Below are 13,407 nucleotides of genomic sequence, written 5' to 3' on the forward strand. Positions count from 1 at the left end.
CCAGCATCTCATGGCACCAGAGCCTTCGCTCCTGCCCTGCACTCCTATAGAACCTACACTCATAGCACAGTAAGGCCCTCCCCAAAGAGGGTTCCCAGCGCATTCAGAAAATGTGGCTCTTAACTAAAGATTTTCTTCAGTAAACAAGTAGAGTTACTTTGTGTACCACTCAGCAGGACTTTCTAAAACTTTGTTTTAATCATGTCTTTGTCTCTTTACACAATGTCAGCCCCTCTGGTGGCTGTTTAAAATTCCCTTCCCACCCCCTCTCCTCCCTCTGCAACCTGGCTTCCTCCCCCTTCCTCCTTCTCCTCACTGTCTCTCTCCAGAGTCCTCCCTCTTGCTCTGCTCTAACTACAGCTCCGAAACCTCCTTCAGAGCAGCCTCCCCATTAACAAGCTTGCCTCCTCCTCTGCTTTGCGCTCCTCTCCCAGATCTTTCCTCTGGCTCCATCTTTTTCTAGGGCAGGATCTCGTATCCTTCTCTTGGCTGGCTCTCCAGTTCTCGCCACCTCCCAACCCAACCTCCTTCAGCAAGAGGCAATTTTGGTGCAAACCCAAGATGCACCAAAAAAAAAGCTAAGAGTCGTTCCCCTTTAAAAGGTGACAGAAGGGTAGTGCCCATAAGCTGGTCAGGTGTTTTCCATGCCATACCCTTTCCCTCATACTTTGGTGATTTCCTTAGGACACATCCGTAACATCTGGAAACAGGCTACAAAAGAGCAGCAGCTGCCTCTTCCAGTCAGTGTGAGTACAAGGGAGCACGTTGGTGGGCTGGGCTGAAACCTTCTCTGCGCCAGCTCTGGCTGAGCTCAGCTCCTTACTCGGCAGCACAGGCCCTGAGGGATGCCAAGTAGTTACACCCTTGAGTCTTCGCTTTCCAGCTAAATGCCCTGAGTCCTTGGCTTAGCAGAACCTAGGCAGGCATTAAATCAAGAGGTCTGGTGCCATTCAGCCAGACAGTAACAATTTCAACTTAAGATTGTGACAATGTGCCAATGTGCCGGGTGGGGTACTGGGTTGGACATGGCAGAAACTACACCAGACAAAGACTCAGGAGGCTTGGGTTCTAGTTCTGGGATTTTGGCCTGAAGTCTTGGGACTTTGAACCAGCTTCCTAACCTCTCTGTCTTCAGTGTCCTCATCCACAAAACACATATCATTTCTTACCCGCTCTGCCATTCCTGTAAGTGTGGTTAGCAGTACCGTTGATCCATGACAAAGGGCTCTGTATACGCTGAGCTGGTCCAGCCGGCAGGCACCATCTCCTTCCCTTGATCCTCTTCATTTAGGAATGGGTCAGACATCAGCCCTCTCCAAAATGCAAAGAGGAGGGACAGGCTGTCACCAAAACCTGCTTCCTGCTGCCTCTCTAGCTCCTTGAGGGCATGAATTAGCCTGGAGGCCCTAGCCCAGAAGTGCAGGGCCAGGGGAGAGGAAGGAGGAGCTGACCCCATGGCTGTGCTGTGTCATGGGTAAGAGGCAGGGAGCCCAGAGCAGAAATGTAAACAGCAACACGATGCGAACAACAGCCAACAGCTTGGGATTTTCCAAAGCTTTTCCCTCAAAAGCCGTCTCTCCAGCCCATCCAGGGATGGAACAGGGAATACCAGAGCTGACAGCTAACTCAGAGTGCCCCATGCCCTGGTCCAATAGAGAAAAGGAGACCAGAGAGAGCAAAAGGCTGGCCCAAAGTCGTGTGTGGAACCCTGTCCAGGGTGCCCTTTCCAAGCTGCCTCCTGTGTTGGGCCCTGAGGTCTTTCCTGAGGATCTTTGGATCTCCTCTCCTGGTCTATGAGGCAATGAGTCCTCTGCTGGGCTAGGACATGGCTAAACAAGAGCAAGCCCACAGCTGTGCTTTCACAGGCAGACTCTCCCTTGGGAGCCAGTGCCTAGCACCCAGCACGTGAGGCAGTGGCCCTCCCATCCTCACGAGAGAGCAGGCTCACTTCCCACCTGGCACTCCATTGAGCATCCATGTCTTCAGCTTGGGTCAATTGCTAAAGACACAGAATCTAACAAAACAAAGTCCTTCCTGCACAAGCATGCACTCTAGAGGAGAGAGATAGACCACAACCAAATATACAGGTAAGCACGTACTGTGGCAGTGGGGGTAAATGCTATAAACAAACAAAGCAAGGTAAGTGAGACAGAGAGAAAAGGATAGTTCTGATTTTGTATAAAAAGATCATGGAAGTTACCTGACATTTGAGCAAAGGAAAAAAGGAGGGAGCTCCTTGTCTTTGTTGATCTCTGGCAGAAGAACCATACTAGTGGAAGGAGCAGTAAGTGTAAAGGCCCAATGACAGGAATGAACTGGGGATGACAGGAGAAGAGCCCATTGGCTGTCATGGCTGGAGAAACATGAACAAGAGTGGGAAGGGTAGGAGAGCAGGCAGGAGAAGGACCAGTGTGATCTAGGGCTTGTAAGTCATCAAAAAGACTTTGGATTCACTCTGAGTGAAATGGGAAAACACTGGAGGTTTCTGTACAAAGCAGTAGTAGGTTTTAGAGGGGGAGATTTGGCCACTATTTGGAGGAGTGGTCAAATTCAGAATGTATGTTTTAGATAGAACTAACTTAATTAACTAGTAATTGTAAGTGAGGAGTAAGAGAAAGAGTATCAGAAAGGATGCCAGGATTTTAGGCAGAGTGGAATCTGCTGCCTGAACCTCCTTACACATGGCAACGCTGGTCTCTCTGGATGTGCTCTCCCTGTGGGATTCAAGAGAAGGCCACCATTGACTGAGACCATGAACCAGACAGCCACAGACAGTAAGCTGCCTCATCCAGGCCCAGGGCAGCCAGGAACCTTGGGTCTGGAAGGAACCTTGGAGAAACCAGTACAAGCTCCACCAGCCTGTGCCAGAGCTCAAATCCTTCGTCAGCTCCCCAGGCAGTGGCCATCCCCCAGTGCTGCGCTGCACTGAAAATGAGCAATTACAAGCTACCAGTAGCTTAAGAACTGGCTTTCCAATTCCTGAAAATTTAAAACTGGCTCTTGCAAGCCAGTACAGGCTGGCTTTAGGGCACCACTGGCCTCTGTCCTCTCGCTGAATATCTCCTCAGATGGAAAACCTACTATGTTCAGCCGTAATCCATCCCACGCTGGGTTAGAGCCAGAGACTTCGGAAATATTTTTCCCTAACTGTCCCCTTGAGAATCCCACCCCTAAAATAAAGGAATCCCTGGGCTGTCAGCAGGAAATGGCCATCAGGAAGCTGCATGCCTGCTTTCTGATGTGGTCATAGGTGCACGTCACCTGCTGCACAAAGACATTGATACCTGTGAATGTACTAGGGACCCAGGGGTACAGATTCTAGGACTCTGATGGCATCACTGGGGTACAAGCTGATGCCAATAGTGACAGCTCCAAGCATAGAAGGGCAAGAGACAGGGTAAGGTTGGTGCCACCCTACTTTTTGTCCCTGCCACAAAGAGAGCAGGCTCCCATATATGCTGGCTGCAGTGCTCAAGCGTCCACCAAAATTAGGTAAAAGTTAGTGACACTCAACTAATTCTGTTGAAATAGGCTTCTGTTTTGAACTTTTGAAGCGAAAGAAGAAGTTCCATAGTTAAAAACAATGGAAATTAATAAAAGAAATCTTAACTAAATTGGAGTCAGGAAGGCCTGCAGGGGGAGCTCTCACACCCTATCACACACTGTCAATTACATCAAAAAGATACACCAACTTGCATCTCTCACAGCAAGTACAACTACTTTACTACTGAAAGAAGATTTTTCTCCCCACCTGGCAACAGCCCAGCCAATGAGAAAAGCCACAGCTCAGGCAATGAGAAGCCGTCGCTGCTCTAAACTGTTACATTCCCCCAATAGACTTTCTTTTAGAACAGCCCCTACTTACTCCCCCTTTTTCTCTACAAAAGCAATCTCCCCTCCTTTTTTTTCCAAATTTGCCTATGGTTCACCATAGCATGCACATCCCGAATTGCAATTCTTTTGGCTATTCTCAAATAAACTCATCTTGGGGATAACAAGTGAATTTGCTTTTTAATTTGACAAAATTCAGAAATTGGACATCCCTTCATGAGGGATTACACTGATTTGCTCCCAGTGGACACTGAGCAGAAGCAAGTGGGTAACTTTCTCTTTTCAAAGATTAACAAAGAGGCCCACCCTGTGACTCTTCTGCTAAGCGGTTTGCATTTGATCTCTGCCACAATCCTGCAAGAACTGTTATCTCTATTTCATGATCGAGAAGACATTAAATGCTGTGACTTGGCCATGGCGATATATCTAGTGAGTTGCCGAGGGAGAACTTGAATGCAGGGCTATCTGGCTCCAAGTCCTGCATTCCTTCCAGTGTGCCCTCACTGCCCTCATGGACCATTTAGCCCCCTTCCAACTTCATGGAGTCCTAACTTAATGACAACTGTGGTCAAGATTTATGCAGTTGTCTGCTTAATGTTCCCATTCCTTTTTCTCTGGATGGAGACATGTCAGAACATGACATCACTGCCTGTTCCAGCCAATAGTTGTGATGATCAATGTCATATTCTGTTACAACCCCATCCCCTTGGCCACAGTTTACTGGCTGTGGGAGGCTGTATTGTTGCTCTGAAGGAGCTGGAGACTTCCTTGTCCCACTGACATTAAGCTCGGCCATGTGACTTGCTCTGTCAGCAACTTTAAGAGCCAACCCAAAGTTTGCTGTGTCCTCTCTTTCCCTCTGCCATTAGACCGAAATGCTCCCTATATAAACTACTTCTTCAGGTTGAGTTCCCAAGTGGGGTTCCCAACATGATGCCAAACCACAGCCTACGCACAATGGATGCACAATGTGAGTGACAGGTAAACTCTATTGCAGTAAGACACTGAGATTTAGGGATTGTTTGTAACAACAGTGTAACCCAGTCTGTCCTGAGTGATGATGCCCCACTAGTGAGCATTTGTCCCAAACTGGGTTAATGAAGCCCCCACTTAGAAATTTTAAAACTACCAAGTACCAAGACAATTAATCTCTTTAGGTGACTGAAGTTGTTATCTAAAACTCAGGAGCCAGCCATGTTCTCATGAATTGAGGATGAGAGGAAACGAGGGTAGAATTAAAGGGCAGAAGGAAACAGATGCCCAGACAGAAACAGAGACAGGGAGTAGAGAGAGAAGCCTTAGAGCCAATGGCTCCAGCAGCCCTTTAGGCACATTTGCATCTCGCTCCTTACTCTGCCTCGATTGTCTTACTCTCCTTGGATTCTCTAATCCTTCCAGGGAATATGCTTTATTTCTTAAGAAAGTTAAGTTGGATTTCTGTCCCTTGCGACTAGAACCCTAACTGATACATCTCATTTTACAGATGAGACACTGAGGCCCAGTGAATAAATAGCACTTACACAGGTTCTCAGCACCTTTCATGACAGCACCGAGGCTTTCCCTGAAGTGGCCCAGTGCACTGTCCTCCTCGTTCAGCTAGAGGGTAGGCAGGAGGTGCACGAAGGACGCTTGGGATCCACCTGGGGCTGAGAACTTGCAGGATCCTCCAGGCTGAGTCCTCAGCCAGGGATCTGAGCTCTCAGAATTTGGAGAGAGAGACAACTAATTTAGGGAAAGCCTAGAACGTCAAGATGCCGAAGGACTAAATCATAAGATGGGAATTTTCCCCCAAAATTTTGTTTTCATTTTTTTCTTGATATTTAAATAACCTATGTTGATAATTTTAACACCTAAGTCATTTAGAAAAGTATAAAAAAGAAAGTAAAAAATCCCCTGAAATCCCATCATTCAGAAAGAAAGGCTGTTAATATATTGGTGATTATTCATCCAGATAGTTCTCTATGCCCATCCATATGGCCATATATAAATAGATTCAATTTTTCATAAATGGGATCATACTATGTATGTGTGTCTTAGTTCATTTGGGCTGATATAACAAAATATCATAAACCCGGTGGCTTATAAACAACAGAAATTTATTTCTCACAGTTCTGGAGGCTGGAAGTCCAAGATCAGGGTGCTGGCAGATTTGGTGTTTGATTAGAGCCAGCATCCTGTTTCACAGATGAGCTGTCTTCTCGCTGAGTCCTCACATGACTGAAGGGGCAGGGAGCTCTGTGGGGTCTCTTTTATAAGGGCACTAATCTCATGCATGAGGGCTCTGTCCTCATGACCTGATCACCTCCCAAAGGCCCAACCATCACACTGGGGATTAGGTTTCAACAAATGAATTTGGGAGGGGGACACAAACAATCAGTCTATAGCATTACGGTTTTGGAAACTTACTTTTTCACTTAATAATATGCTATGAACATTTTCTATGCCAACAAGTGTAGAGTCACATTGTCATTGTCAATGGCTACATAGTTTTCCACCCTATGGATGAATTCATCCTTGCATGCTATCTGTGAGATTCCACTAAGTACACAGCATAGCACAAGAGCTAAGAGCATGGTCTCCGGAGGCAAACTGTCTCTATTTAAATCCCTTTCTCCCATTTTTCAGCTGTGAGTCCTTAGGAAAGTTGCTTAACCTCTCTGTCCTGCTTCTCCTTCTGTAAAACAGAGACGTTAATAGTGTCTTCCTACTCATAGGAGATGCGGTGAGGGGTGGAAGGGATTTGTTTCATTTTGTTTTGTTTTAATACACAAATTAACACACAGGAAGTGCTTAGGAGAGTGCCTGCATTGCAGTGAAGTCTCAATGTTATTATTATTTAATTAACTTATCCTCTAGCTATAGACATTTAGGTTGTTTCCTATTTTTCACTATTATAAATTATTTATGCAAAGCGATAAACATCTGCACCATGCATTTTGTTCACTTGTCAAATTATCTTGTTAAATTCTTGAAAATGGATTTGCATGGTTTATTGCTATGCACATAAAGTATTCTATTTGTTCCCAAACTGCTTTCTGGAAATTCTGTACTAATTTGCATTCTCACCAATGGTGAGAGAGAATGCCAATTTCCCCAAGCCTCTCACCAGCACTGAATTTTATCAATATTTTAAAATTTGCCAGTCTAGTAGGTAAAAAGTACAACTTTTCAGACTTATTCGCATTTCTTTAATTGCTAGAGAGTTTTTTCTATTGATTAGACATTTGTATTTCTTCTTTGTGAATTGCCTGTTTGTCTCTTTTATTCCCTCTTCTGTTGAGGTGATTATCTTTTTCATTAATGACTATACTTTATATAATTGGTTATATGTGATTATTATGATTATAATGTAAACCATATACATTAAAATTTTGCTGTCATCTTAAGGTTGCCAGATAAAATATAAGACCTCTAGTTAAATTTGACTTTCAGATAAACAATAAATGGGACATACTCATACTAAAAATTGTTCATTGTCTACCTGAAACTCAAATTTAACTGAGTGTTTGTATTTCTATTTCTTAAATACAGCAATCCTATGTCATACATATAGTAAGTTTTTTTCCAGTTTGTCATTTAGTTTTTAATTCTGTTTATGGTGTCTTTTTTCTTAAAGAAATTTATTTGAATTTTTAATAATCATATCTATCAATCTTTGCCTTTATGATTTTGTGATATATTTAGAAAGGCTTTCACAGTCCCAGGTTTATAACAAATATTCATCCAATTATTTTTTGGCTTCACTTTTTTACATTCAATATTTGATGGATTTGGAATTTATTTTGGTCTAGCGAACTAGGTGGGAAATCAGCTCCCACTAATTACTATCCAGTTATTCCAATCTCATTTTTTGAAAACTCCATCTATTCTGTCAATTTGAAGTGCCCCCTTAAACACTACAATTCCTCACATACTTCTAATTAAAGGTTCTTTGTCCTACTCCATTGAATAGTCATCTCTAGGACACTAACATGCTCTTTTAATCACCGCTGCTTTGTGATAAAGGCAGAGTAGTGTGACAGAGGTTCAAGCACAGATGCATAGATCTGGAGGCAGAATGCCTGCATCAAACTGCTGATCCCCACTTCCAGCTCTGTGACTTTGGGATTTATCCTACTGGGCTTTCTATCCCTGAAGGTGACAGCAATATTAATATCTGCATCATAGGGTTGTAATGAGGAATAAAATGCATTAATACATATAAAGCACTTCCTTAAGTAGTAAGCACCCAGTCAATGTTGTATTTTATTCGCTCATTCATCCATGCATGCATGTGTGCACTTTCATTTTAGTATTCGGTGGGCTGGATTCTCTTATACCTTTCTTGATCAACTTGTTGTTGACTGCTCTCTCTCTATTCTTCCACACAAGACCTAGAATCATCATGTCAAGTTAAAAAGAAAATTTTACTTGGAATTTGATGGAGATTGTATTGAATTTACAGATAAAGAGGATGTGACAGGGCTACAATGTTCACTTCTTCTTGTCCAAGAATGAGGATTGTGTCTTAATAGTTTCAAGCCTTCTTTGGTCCCCTAGTAGAAAGTAGAAGTCTTTTACAAAGTAGAGCATATTCCCCGATAAGTTTATATTCCTAGCTATTTATGGTTTGGCTATCAGTGAGAGTGAGATTTTTCATTTACATTTCTAATTGGGTAGTAAGTGCACAAGAACACCGTTAATTTTGCATGTTTACTTTGTAACTGGCCAGTGCATTGGAAAAGGCTCACTCAATCTTCAGTTTGAATTTTTCAATAGACAATCATATCCCCCGCAAATAGTCATCATTTTTCTCCTGATTTCCAATTTAAAAAAAAAGAAAATTTTTTTTTTTTTTTTGGTTTTACAAGGCCACAACTTCGGTATTTTGACACCTTAGTTTCTTCTCTAGTCTAATTGCATTGATGAGACTTTCCAAACCGGCCTCCTGGTCCTACTGCTAACTTTAATGGAAATGTTTGTCTCGCTATTAAGCACAGTTCAGGCTGACGCTTTGACAGAGGTATTTGTTTTCTCCTAAAGGAAATATCTGAAAGGGATGCTTTTGAAGAGCATGTCAGGAAAGCCCAGGCTGGTTTGTGTGCCGGCAAGGGGCTCTTGGGCCCCCTCCCCGCGCTGGCCGCACCAGGCCCGGGAGCTAAGTTTCTCCCTGCGTTTCCGCTTGAACAGCATCCAGCTGCATCGCCTTTAAAATGCCAGGGAGGCCACGGCTCCGCTCAGAGCCCCCTCTCGGCGGCCGGCCCGAGCTCGCGCGCGCCGCCGGGGCACTGACTCAGTCGCAGCCCAGTCGCTGCCCGCCGAGCCGGGCCTGGGCAGCGGCCACCGCGTCCCCTGCGACCCGGCCGGGCCAGGGCCCCGCGAGCGCACGGGACGGCCCTCGCCAGGTAAGGACTGCGGGAGCATCCCGGGACCCGCCGCCGCGGCGCCTGCGGGGAGGGGGCGCAGCATCGGCGGCGCTGAGAGGGTGTCGCGCGGGTGGGTTCCAGGCCCACTGGCCGCAGGCAGAAGATCTACGCTCTGAGGTTGGGCCGAGTTCCGCTTGTGAGGGGACCCTCGTGGCCGCCCAGAGCCGGACCCCCTCCTCCGCGGCACTGCGCCCGGTACGCACCTCGGTCGACGGGGAGAGCCAGCCCCGCGCCGGCAGGTAGCAGCAGCCCTTGCCCCGCCTGGGTGGGAGCCGCACCCGGCTTGCGTTGCAGCTGCTCCAGTTGTGCTGCGGGGCTCGAGTCGCAAAAACCCGAAAAAGTGTTGCGCTGTGTTCAAGCACTGTCACTGTCCTGAGCCAGCAGCTCTCCATGTGGGGGCCCTCGGCTGCTCTGCCATGGAGGGGTTTGAGGAGTGTGAGCTGAAACTGGATCAAAGTTAGAAATTTGTTCTCGTCAAGTTCAGTGCTTAAAATTCAGTCCCTTCTTGTGGCTGACAGTCACACAGAACAGATTTTTATCAGTGTAGCTGATGAAGGTCGCAATTGATGTAACTTCTGGGAAAAGTTCTGTTGGCTGCAGACTTTCTAAAATGTCAAGTCTCACTTGGATTTTGTCCTGATCTGCAGCCAAAAGCCTAATACAAATATTCAAATATTTTTTCCTATATCAATGTAGAAGTGAAAAATGGCTCTGGATGCTATTTTTGGGAATGTATTATGGAAGCAAATTTTATAGCAGTCTCTACTGCCCACGGGGGAAGTTCTGGAAGGGAAAGACTGTCAGGAAAGACCAAGGCAATAAGGTCACAATGTGGCCTTGGATCCAGAAATAAAGTCCCAGACAGGGCGTCCATGCTGCCTTCACTGGGAGAGGTTCCATTTTCATCCACTTCTGCATCAGCTTGCAGGATCTTCTCAATCGTTGTGTTGGTTTACCTGAGCCTCCTGAGATGCCAGCCAGAGGATTAGAGTATCTGTAATGTAGTCTCACTATTTATATAAAATATGTATCAGTGAGTTAGGAGACCCATGCCTAGGGGCTGGGGAACTCAAGTCTCCTGTCCTTCCCTCCCTTTCCTAAGCCGCCGCTTGAGACAGACTGCAGTAAAACCTGATTTGTGGTCTTTGTAAACCTGCACAGTGGGTTTAGGACGTCATAAAGCCAAATATCCAAGGCCTTAGATGTGATTTGCAAGTTGGATTTGAGTTAAAGCTACATTTTCAGGGATGGCTCAGCATAAGATATGTACCAGCTTTGAAGACACATTAGAAGGAAAATTGGCAAGCAAAAACTTACCCTTGAAAAACTGTTCTGAAATAAATGACTTCACATTTATCCAAAAGAGAAATTGTGGGTAATCTGTCTGTTTAGTCTCTGTAATCTTTGCATTAATGTATTCTTGTTCCAAATGGTTGATTTCCCAATCACTTTTTCCAATTGTTTTTATTATTTCTGAACAACATGCGAGTAGTGAATGTATGACATTTAATGTGTCTCTCTCTGGACTCAAATACAGTTGGAAGATGATAGCAAATTTCTGGCCATTAGATATTTAAGATGTAAATTTAAAATAAACAAGGTTATGGTGGAATAAATGTTGTTTTCTAGTAGCATGAACCTTAATTAGCCTGAAAAAAAATAGTTCGCCTAGAAGTTCAATGACTGCTTATAATTTATGATTTAGAGAATTGTATATCTTTCCAGTTTATTTCCTTACTAGTTTATAATGAAAGAGGCAGAGATTCTGAATATACTGGCTTGCTAGTTAATCTTTCTCCAACAAATATTTACACTACCAGGACACACCATCAGAGCAAACTCAAAATCTGCAGTCCTAAGGTGGTTTGTGCATGGTATCATTCAAAGTCCACATGATTTCCAAGATCTAAATGGAAAATGAAATGGTATCAAAGAAAGTGTCCTGAAATTATCTCGTCTAGCCACAATAGAAAGAACCGTGTTTATAAAATTGATGAAGTTCCAAGACTCCAAGGTTAATGATGTGGAGGAAAACCATAATGACTCCGAATTTTGGCAGTGAAAGCTCTGGAACTGGTCTCTGTCCATGAATTTTTTAGATGACTGAAGTTCACATTAAAATATTAAAAGGGACAACATTTTCAAATATTTTAATTGTTTTGGAAGGAAATATTCCTAAAGTGCATTACATACTTCCTACCATCAGAGAGCTGGCTAATGGGGATTTATGCATTTCCTGATGACTCAGGATCAGCCCTGTGACAGTTATCTTGTGTACATAGGGGAGAAAGAACACGATGTTTGCATCTGACAGATCAGCATTTAGTCCTGGCTCTGTCACTCATCAGATGACCTTAAGTGAGTGCCTTTTTGAGCTTCTGTTCTCTCATTCATAAAACCTCAGGAGAACCAGTACCTGAAAGTCAGTTCTATTTGTTAAGCACTTATATGCTAAGCCTTTGATATCTACTGTCATTTAATTCCTAGAGTAACAATTATTATCCCCATTTTCCTGTTGAGGAAACTTGGGATCAGAGAAGCAACTTGAAGTACCCAAGGTTAATTCAGAGTAGGAGAGCTGGTATTCCAAACTGGGATCATCCAATTTTGAAACTTACCTTCTTCTCACCTATGCTGTACCTATCATATGAGGTTGCTCAAAGGAAAACATCCCTGATTTAGAGTCAGGACTCAAAAAAAGGGCAGATGCATTTAACTATGATCACCAATTCCACTTCATGAGGATGAAATTAAATGAGATAATTCATGTTTTGGGACCTACAGAGTGGTCCTTCTATAATTGGTCTCTACTACAATCAGTTATTGCATGGAAGCCCCTAGCTCCTTCTCAGACTCAGTTTCCACATTTATAAACTTAGGGAAATATTGCCTTTTTTGCTAGGTTGCTGTGGAAACCATAGTTGACAATGTGAAAGAGCTCGGGGCATAGTAGTTGTTTCACAAATGAAGTCCTTGTGAAGCTCATCTTCCACAGTCGGCTCCTATCTTCACCGTGGACATTGGTGCTCAGTAGATTTCCTCTGTGTGTTCTTGAACACATGCTGCTAGGGCTGGACATTCCTGGAGGGGTCCCTGCAGTGCCCCCAGGAACGGTGATGCTTTAAGCCCTCCAAGTAGAGCCCCACTGGGAAACTTATTTCAAGGGAAACATAGGAAGAGAATGTCCTAGATGGGAAGGATCAGGCTGGGATACCTAATCTCAGAATCCCCCGCCACCACTTACCCCTTGAGCCACAGGCTTCTGAGAGGCCCCTGTAGCACAGAGGGGCTTCCACACAAATGAGCATCCCCCAGTGTGCTTACAGCTTTGGCCTCAAGCCCCTTTCATCATGTTCTGCCCACTTGCTGACCCTGTGACTGAAGAGGGAATGTGACCCTGGGGTCTCAGTAAATGACTGACCTCAAGGCACTCATTTCATGTTCAGTATATAGTTTCACTCTGTACCCATGGAATTATTTTTTAATTTTTAATCCTTTAATTCTTTATTTTTTCATGTTTAGTTATTTTTAAATATTTTATTCTACTCTGTAATACACCTTTGTTTTAATAGAAAATAGGCAGCCTACCAGGTACCACTCTGGAAAGACATGCCCTTTTTCCTGGGCCACTCTCCTGCACCCTCAGTGGTATGCATGTCCCAGGTAGGGAGGCCAGGCCCTCGGGTGTCTGTGTCCTTCCTCTAAAAGATCTGACTCCTAGTGCCTTGGCCCATAGAATCCCACAGACTTCAGAATGGCATTTCATCCCTGCCCTTGGCGTGGGGTTTTAGAAAGGAACCCTGAATTCCTCCTGGAGATTGCATCAGGGTCAGAAAAACAGAGAATCATGCCCCCATTCCTGCAGTCCAGGCCCATGGCAGACATTGGGGAGTTCCAGGGACATGAGCATGGACATGAATTTTCATGCTCAGGTGGCCATGACAAGTTGACCAGAGGTGGCAGGCATGATGACATCTGTTTGTCAGCCAGCTATTGGCATTGATAACCAACAAGTGGCCTAGAACTGTATGACCTTTGTCATCATATCCAGCTCCCTTTGGCTACACTGACTTCTCCTTGGTTCAGATGGAGCTCCCTATGTTCTAAAAGACTGCAAATAGATGGCACGTGTCTGTCATGCCTTCCTCCCTTGCCCGGAGCAGACATTGCT

General features: G+C 44.5%; 1 protein-coding gene across 11 annotated transcripts in view; it reads left to right on the top strand.

Moving 5' to 3' along the window:
* Window positions 1–9,047: 9,047 nt before the first annotated feature.
* Window positions 9,048–13,407, top strand: part of CTXND1 (cortexin domain containing 1) — a 74,807-nt gene continuing 70,447 nt past the window's right edge. For 5 of the 11 annotated variants that reach the window (XR_011424829.1, XR_011424812.1, XR_011424821.1 and 2 more), the window contains exon 1: window positions 9,073–9,215. The gene's annotated coding sequence lies outside the window, so the exon portion shown is untranslated. Of the gene's footprint in view, window positions 9,216–13,407 lie in introns of all 11 variants that reach the window. The other 6 variants (XR_011424831.1, XR_011424815.1, XR_011424830.1 and 3 more) reach the window with 3 other exon arrangements.

The sequence above is a fragment of the Equus caballus genome, chromosome 1, assembly GCF_041296265.1.
Source record: "Equus caballus isolate H_3958 breed thoroughbred chromosome 1, TB-T2T, whole genome shotgun sequence".
NCBI lineage: Eukaryota > Metazoa > Chordata > Mammalia > Perissodactyla > Equidae > Equus > Equus caballus.